The sequence below is a fragment of the Chiloscyllium plagiosum genome, unplaced genomic scaffold, assembly GCF_037043375.1.
Source record: "Chiloscyllium plagiosum isolate Xiang-an unplaced genomic scaffold, Cpla_swu_hap1 HiC_scaffold_13, whole genome shotgun sequence".
In the NCBI taxonomy this organism is placed as follows: Eukaryota; Metazoa; Chordata; class Chondrichthyes; order Orectolobiformes; family Hemiscylliidae; genus Chiloscyllium; species Chiloscyllium plagiosum.
This window is the reverse complement of record NW_028270151.1, coordinates 37617357-37625412: the sequence shown is the minus strand read 5'-3', so window position 1 is coordinate 37625412 and position 8056 is coordinate 37617357. Positions and strand designations below refer to the sequence as shown.

Below are 8056 nucleotides of genomic sequence, written 5' to 3'. Positions count from 1 at the left end.
CTGACCTACAACTGATCCTGATTAACAGGAGCCTCAGTTTTAAATTTCCCATCCATGTTTTTGAAGCACTCCATTGCCTGACTCCTTTTTAAGCTACTTGAGTTGCACAACCCTCCAAGATATATGCATTCATTTAATATTGATCTTTTGATCATCTCTGATGGTCATGCCTTCAGATGTATGACCCTAAGTTCTGGAATTCTCACTGTAAACCTCTCCACCTCTCTTTCTATCTTTAAGACATACCTTAAATCCAATGTCCTCATTTGTGATTTTGGTAATCTCATAATATTGGCTAATGTAACTCATGCAAGTTTGCTTTACCATGCTCCTGTGAATGATCATATGCCTTTTTCTTACATCAAAAATTTCATATAAATACTTTTGTTTGTGCTTTTATTGATGTCAATCACAATTCATTTAAGAAACAGCATGCTTGGTCATGTTTCTCATTCTTTAATAAGACATATATCTCTTAAAAGAAACAGCAAACACAAAGCTGGTCTCAGTGAGGATTTCTTTTTAAAGGTTCAATGCATTGCAATAAAATATCAAAAAATGGACTTTAGCTTTCAGGCTTCTGATGATGAAGATTTGGTCTAATGAGAAGATAACATGAAAGGAAGCAATACTGCACACACATGCTGTACCATGGGACTATGGCTCATCGCTTTCACTTATCTTCAAGACAGCAAAGTACAGAAGATGAAAGACTCAGACTCCACCAATCTCACCAAAACAGTAGCCTGGCTTTCCTGAAGAAGGGCTTATGCCCGAAACGTCGATTCTCCTGTTCCCTGGATGCTGCCTGACCTGCTGCGCTTTTCCAGCAACACATTTTCAGCTTCAAAATTATAAGTCATAGAGTCATAGAGGTGACTACAGCACTGATTTACAGCACTGAAAAAGGCCATTCAACCCATCAAGTCTATGTTGGTCAAAACAACCACCTAAATATTCTAATCCCAATTTCCAGCACTTGGCCTCTAGTCTTGAACACCTTGGTATCACAGGTATACATTTAAATACTTCTTAAATGTTATCAGGCTTTCTAACTCTACCACCCTTAATCAGCATTCCAGATTCCTACCACCCTCTAGAGGGGAAACCATTTTGCTCACATTCCCTCTAAACCTCTTGCATCTTACTTAAATCGTCATTGATCCTTCCACCAAGGGGAAAAGTTTCTTTCTGTCTACCCTGTTTATGCTCCTCCTAATTGTAAGCTTATTAATCATGCCCCCTTCTCTCTTCTCTACTTCAGGGAAAACAATCCCAGTCTGTCCAAATTCTCTTTATAACTAAAACTTTCCAGCCCATGCCACATCCTGGTAAAGATCCTTTATGCTCTGCAGTGCACTCACATCCTTCCTACAATGTGGATTCCAAAATTACACACAATACTCTAGTTGTTGACTAACCAACCTTTTATCATAGTTCCAGCATAACCTCCTTGCTCTTAAACTCGCCTAATAAAGGTACTTAAAAATAAGTATCCCATATGTCTTCTTAACCACTTTAGACACCCGTCTTATAAATAAAAGTGTGGACATACACATCAAGGTATCTCTGATCCTCAGTGCTTCCCAGCTGCTACAACTTATCATATATTGTCTTACCTTGTTTGTCCTGCCCAAGTATATCATGTTACACTTACCCAGATTGCACTCCACGAAATGGAATTCAAAGTGGAATTTTAAATCTTGGATCTGCAAGAGAGCTGTCTGAACTTCTACCAAAACTACAGAGCTTGTGCCTGGGAACTATTGGTCTGAAAACTTAGCTATGGAGTCTCTGGAGGTGAGCATACTCTGCAAGGTATATTGTATAGTGTAATTCCTAGCTGAAAATGTGTTGCTGGAAAAGCGCAGCAGGTCAGGCAGCATCCATGGAGCAGGAGAATCGACGTTTCGGGCATGAGCCCTTCTTCAGGAATGAGGACACTGTGTCCAGCAGGCTAAGATAAAAGGTAGGGAGGAAGGACTTGGGGGAGGGGCATTGTAAATGCGATAGGTGGAAGGAGGTCAAGGTGAGGGTGATAGGCCGGAGTGGGGGTGGGGGCGGAGAGGTCAGGAAGAAGATTGCAGGTTAGGAAGGTGGTGCTGAGTTCGAGGGTTGGGACTGAGACAAGGTGGGGGGAGGGGAAATGAGGAAACTGGAGAAATCTGAGTTCACCCCTTGTGGTTGGAGGGTTCCTAGGCGGAAGATGAGGCGCTCTTGCTCCAACCGTCGTGTTGCTATGGTCTGGCGATGGAGATGTCCAAGGACCTGCATGTCCTTGGTGGAGTGGGAGGGGGAGTTGAAGTGTTGAGCCACGGGGTGATTGGGTTGGTTTGTCCGGATGTCCCAGAGGTGTTCTCTGAAACGTTCCGCAAGTAGGCGGCCTGTCTCCCCAATATAGAGGAGGCCACATCGGGTGCAGCGGATGCAGTAAATGATGTGTGTGGAGGTGCAGGGGAATTTGTGGTGGATATGGAAGGATCCCTTGGGGCCTTGGAGAGAAATAAGGGGGGAGGTGTGGGCGCAAGTTTTGCATTTCTTGCGGTTGCAGGAGAAGGTGCCGGGAGTGGAGGTTAGGTTGGTGGGGGGGTGTGGACCTGACGAGGGAGTCACGGAGGGAGTGGTCTTTTTGGAACGCTGATAGGGGAGGGGAGGGAAATATATCCCTGGTGGTGGGGTCCGTTTGGAGGTGGCGGAAATGACGACGGATGATACGATGTATATGGAGATTGGTGGGGTGGTAGGTGAGGACCAGTGGGGTTCTGTCCTGGTGGCGATTGGTGGGGCGGGGCTCAAGGGTGGAGGAGCAGGAGGTGGAGGAGAGGCGGTGGAGGGCATCGTCGATCACGTCGAGGGGGAAATTGCGGTCTTTGAAGAAGGAGGCCATCTGGGTTGTATGGTGTTGGAACTGGTCCTCCTGGGAGCAGATGCGGCGGAGACGAAGGAATTGGGAATTTGGGATGGCGTTTTTACAGGGGGCAGGGTGGGAGGAGGTGTAGTCTAGGTAGCTGTGGAAGTCGGTCGGTTTATGGTAAATGTCCGTGTTGATTCGGTCGTCCGAGATAGAAATGGAAAGCATAGGAAGGGGAGGGAAGAGTCTGAGACGGTCCAGGTAAATTTGAGGTCGGGGTGGAAGGTGTTGGTAAAGTGGATGAACTGTTCAACCTCCTCGTGGGAGCACGAGGCAGCGCCGATGCAGTCATTGATGTAGCAGAGGAAAAGGTGGGGGGTGGTGCCAGTGTAGCTGCGGAAGATGGACTGTTCCACATATCCTACGAAGAGGCAGGCATAGCTGGGGCCCATGGGAGTGCCCATGGCTACTCCTTTGGTTTGGAGGAAGTGGGAGGATTGGAAAGAGAAGTTGTTCATAGTGAGGACCAATTCAGTCAGTCGAAGGAGGGTGTCAGTGGAGGGGTACTGATTGGTACGGCGGGAAAGGAAGAAGCGGAGGGCTTTGAATCTTTCGTGATGGGAGATGGAGGTGTACAGGAACTGGATGTGTAATTCCTATACAAAAAGAGATATATACTATACCACTAAAGTTGAAAGATTTCTTTATGCTATCAGACATGTCTGTGAAACTCCTTGACAGGATTTTCAATATCTCATATAACGATTTGCAAAGTCAAGGGATTGCTTCTCACAGCTCCACATTTGCACACCAGAACTGAGAAAGTACAGTATCTTCATTGTCCCTTCCAATGCAGTGCAACAGTGAGTTGTGTAACATTGTCCCATTGTCCATCAGTGCCTGCACTCAAATGTTAAGTGAATTACTATATGCTGACAGGTCCAGCTCATGTTTAAAATGCAGTCCCCAGGTTCAGTGTTGGTGACAGAGAGTGATGAAGCATGTGACAGTGCTACTTCAATTCAATTTTCCTCTTCTGAGGTAACTCCTTAAGAGAGCTCTGGCTCCAGAAGTATCTAGAAGAGGGAGAAAAGTTTCAAAAGTCAGGATGACATGACCATGGGAAGACACAAATATTACTGCAATTTAATACACCAAACTGGCTAAGTGTGTGGTGTCCTGAAGATCAGTGAAGAGGCACAAAGAATGGTCAGAAACCTTACTGAATGAAGACCCAATCTTGCAAAGCCCAATGTGAATAATTCTGGCAAGATCACAAATTTCAATGGCTTGCTGCTCATTTAGCTCTCCAATTTAACCCCAGTTTTACTCTTCAATTAGGTATACAGCAACATTTAGTCTTGCAGGAAAAGATAGCAAAGAGTTTGTGGATGATTCCTGCAATGACAATGCAATCTGTAGAGTTTGTGATGGCAGTGCAGAAGCAGGAAGGGAGATGCAACAAACAGGAAAAAGAAAGATTAAATAGAGATAACTAAACGGTGTCAAGGGAGCAAGGAAATTGTGTGTGTGTGTTGTTACGAGATTTCTTAAGGATTGTTGTCATGTGTTATTAGAAGAGATTGACAAATAAAAGCAATATTTGCCCTTGCTACTCTTAGCATTTCCCTGGTTCTGAGGACAATGCACCTGGACCAATTAACTCTTTAAGTTTTGTTCATATTCATTTCTGGGATATGGGCATCGTTGGCTGGGCCAATATTTATTGCTCATTCCTAATTGCCTTGGAGAAGCTGGTGATCAGCTGCCTTGTTGAATCACACAGAGCTGTTAGGAAGGGAGTTCCATGGTTTTGACTCAGTGACAGTGAAGGAATAGTGATGTAGTTCCAAGTCAGAATGGTGTGTGGCTTGAAGGAGAAGTTGCAGAAGGTGATATTCCCATGCACCTGTATTCCTTGTGGTAGAGGTTGTAGGTTAAAAGGTGCTTTTGAAGATGCATTGGAGAGTTGCTGCAGTGTATCTTGTAGATGGTGCACATTGATGTCACTGTGCATTGGTGGTGGAGGGAGTGAATAATGGAAGCGGTGGATGAGATACCAATCAAGTGGGTTGCTTTGTTTTAGATGGTGTCAAGTTTTTTTTGAGTTGTTTTGGAGTTGCATTCATTCAGGCAACTGAGGAGTATTCCATCAAACTCCTGACTTGTGACTAATAGATGGTGGACAGGCACTGGGGAGACAAGAAGTGAGTTACCTACTGCAGAGTCTCTGACCTGACCTTGTAGCCAATGTTTTCCTATGGCTGGTCCATTTCATTCTGTGTGGTGCTGGAAAAGCACAGCAGGTCAGGCAGCATCTGAGGAGCAGGAAAATCGACATTTCAGGCAAAAGCCCTTCATCAGGAAATGTCGATTTTCCTGCTCCTCAGATGCTGCCTGACCTGCTGTGCTTTTCCAGCACCACTCTAATCTTAACTCTGATCTCCAGCATCTGCAATCCTCACTTTCGCCCATTTCATTCTGTGGTCAATGGTACCATGAGGATGTTGATAATGGGGGAATCAGCATTGATCATAGAGTCATAGAGTAACATGGTATTGATATAATATTGATCTTATCTGGGTCTTACTACATATGGACATGAACTGTTAGCGTATCTGTGGAGTTGTGAATGGTGCTCAATATCATGCAAACATCAGCAAACATCCCCAATTCTAATGATGGAGGGGAAGTCATTGATGAAGCAACTGAAGATTGTTGTGCCGAGAGGACATTACCCTGAGGAAATCCTGCAAAGATGTCCTGGACTAGGATGATTGACCTCCAACAAGCACAACCTTCTTCCTTTATGCCAGGTATGACTCTAACCTAAGAGTGTCTCCCAGCCCTCCTCCCAAGAAGAGTCTAGTGGCTGTTCTTGTGGCAGTGAATCATAGAATCCCTATAGAATCATAGAATCCCTACATTGTGGAAACAGGCCATTAGGCCCAACAACCACCCAGACCCATTCCCCTACCTTGTTTACCTACATTTACCTATACCTAATGTACCTAACCTACGCACCCCTGAACACAATCAACAATTTAGCATGGCCAATTCGCCTAACATTCAGATTGCCAGGAAACAGGAATTCCCTCTTCACCTCTACCAGAAGCACCTCCAGGGAGGTTCCTGAGCAAAACGGTACCTGTCTCCTAATCAGTTATCAGAAGATTTTTTTTCTTTCACAAACCTGCAAACAAAACAAGTTACAGGTGAATTTCGGGTGGCACAGTGGCTTAATCGTTTGCACTGCTGTCTCAGCTAGGCCACTATCTCAGTTGAGGTTGGTTAAGTCTGGTATGGTGTCCTTTGTCAATCAACAAGAAAAATAACTGTCCTCCTTTCCATCAGCCCTTCCAATAATGCCTCCTTGTTCCAAGCTACCTTGCATTTCTGGGCCATTTTCTTCAGGATAACATTGCAACTCTACTGTGGGAAGGGCAATGTCTCACTTGCAGTATCTAAAGAACTATGAAACTGGGGTTTAAATATGGCTGCAGCAGTGTCAACATTGCAAGGTCATGGCAGTGGTGAACATGTCCACCTCTCCTGCCCTACAGCTCATGAGACGGGCACCAGGGAGGCCAAATGTATAATTAATGAGCTGAAGAGCAGACAATCATATGGGAAACGTCAACCTGGGACATGGCAGACCACCCACCATTATTCTCACTAAAGGAAAAAACACTTTGCCAAACAAAAGGCAAAATCCAGTCCCCAATTTGAACTCTTGGTGGGAATCTAGGGTGGAGGGCTAAACAGTAAATGATATGTGGAGCTTGTTCAAGGAGCAACTATTGAGTGTCCTTGATAATTATGTACCTGTCAGGCAGGGAGGAAAGGGTCGTGCGAGGGAGCCGTGGTTTAATAAGGAATTGGAATCCCTTGTTAAATGGAAGAGGGCAGCCTATCTCAAGATGAGACGTGAAGGTTCAATTGTGGCGATTGAGAGGTATAGGGTAGCCAGGAAGGACCTGAAGAGAGAGCTAAGAGCAGCAAGGAGGGGACATGAAAGGTCCTTAGTCGGTAGGATTAGGGAAAACCCTAAGGCTTTCTATAGGTATGTTAAGAATAAAAGAATGACTAGGGTAGGAATAGGTCCAGTCAAGGATAGTAGTGGGAAGTTGCGTGTGGAGGCGGAAGAGATTGGGGAGACACTGAATGAATACTTTTCTTCAGTATTTACTCAGGAACAGGGCATTGTCGTCGATGTGAATACTGAGTCACAAATAAGTAGAATGGATGGCTTTGAGGTATGTAGAGAAGAGGTGTTGGAAATCCTGGAAAAGGTGAAAATAGATAAGTCCCCTGGGCCTGATGGCATTTATCCTAGGATTCTCTGGGAAGCAAGGGAGGAGATTGCAGAGCCATTGGCCTTGATTTTTATGTCCTCTTTGTCTACAGGAGTAGTGCCAGAAGACTGGAGGATAGCAAATGTGGTTCCCTTGTTCAAAAAGGGGAGTAGGGATAACCCTAGTAACTATAGGCCGGTGAGTCTCACTTCTGTTGTGGGCAAAGTCTTAGAGAGAATTGTAAGGGATAGGATTTATGCACATCTGGATAGGAATAATGTGATCAAGGATAGTCAGCATGGTTTTGTGAAGGGCAGGTCGTGCCTCACAAACCTTATTGAATTCTTTGAAAAGGTGACGAAGGAGGTTGATGAGGGGAAAGCGGTAGATGTGGTATATATGGATTTTAGTAAGGCGTTTGATAAGGTTCCCCATGGTAGGCTACTGCAGAAAATACGGAGATATGGCATTGAGGGTGAGTTGGAGGTTTGGATTAGGAATTGGCTGGATGGAAGAAGACAGAGGGTAGTAGTTGATGGCAAAGTTTCTTCATGGAGTGCCGTCACTAGCGGTGTTCCGCAAGGATCTGTTTTGGGACCATTGCTGTTTGTCATTTTTATAAATGACCTGGAAGAGGGGTTAGAAGGTTGGGTGAGCAAGTTTGCGGATGATACGAAAGTCGGAGGAGTTGTTGACAGTGAGGAAGGATGTGGCAGGTTACAGCAGGATATAGAGAAGCTGCAGAGCTGGGCAGAAAGGTGGCAAATGGAATTCAATGTAGCTAAGTGTGAGGTGATTCACTTTGGGAAGAATAACAAAAAGATGGGGTACTGGGCTAATGGTCGGATACTTGGTAGTGTGGATGAGCAGAGGGATCTTGGTGTCCATGTACACAGATCTCTGAAAGTTG

General features: G+C 45.0%; 1 protein-coding gene across 1 annotated transcript in view; it reads right to left on the bottom strand.

Annotated features, from left to right (window-relative positions):
• Window positions 1-440: 440 nt before the first annotated feature.
• sox2 (SRY-box transcription factor 2) overlaps window positions 441-8056 on the bottom strand; it is a 112667-nt gene continuing 105051 nt past the window's right edge. Inside the window, exon 3 of the transcript XR_006313422.2 lies at window positions 441-3927. The gene's annotated coding sequence lies outside the window, so the exon portion shown is untranslated. The remainder of the gene's footprint in view (window positions 3928-8056) is intronic.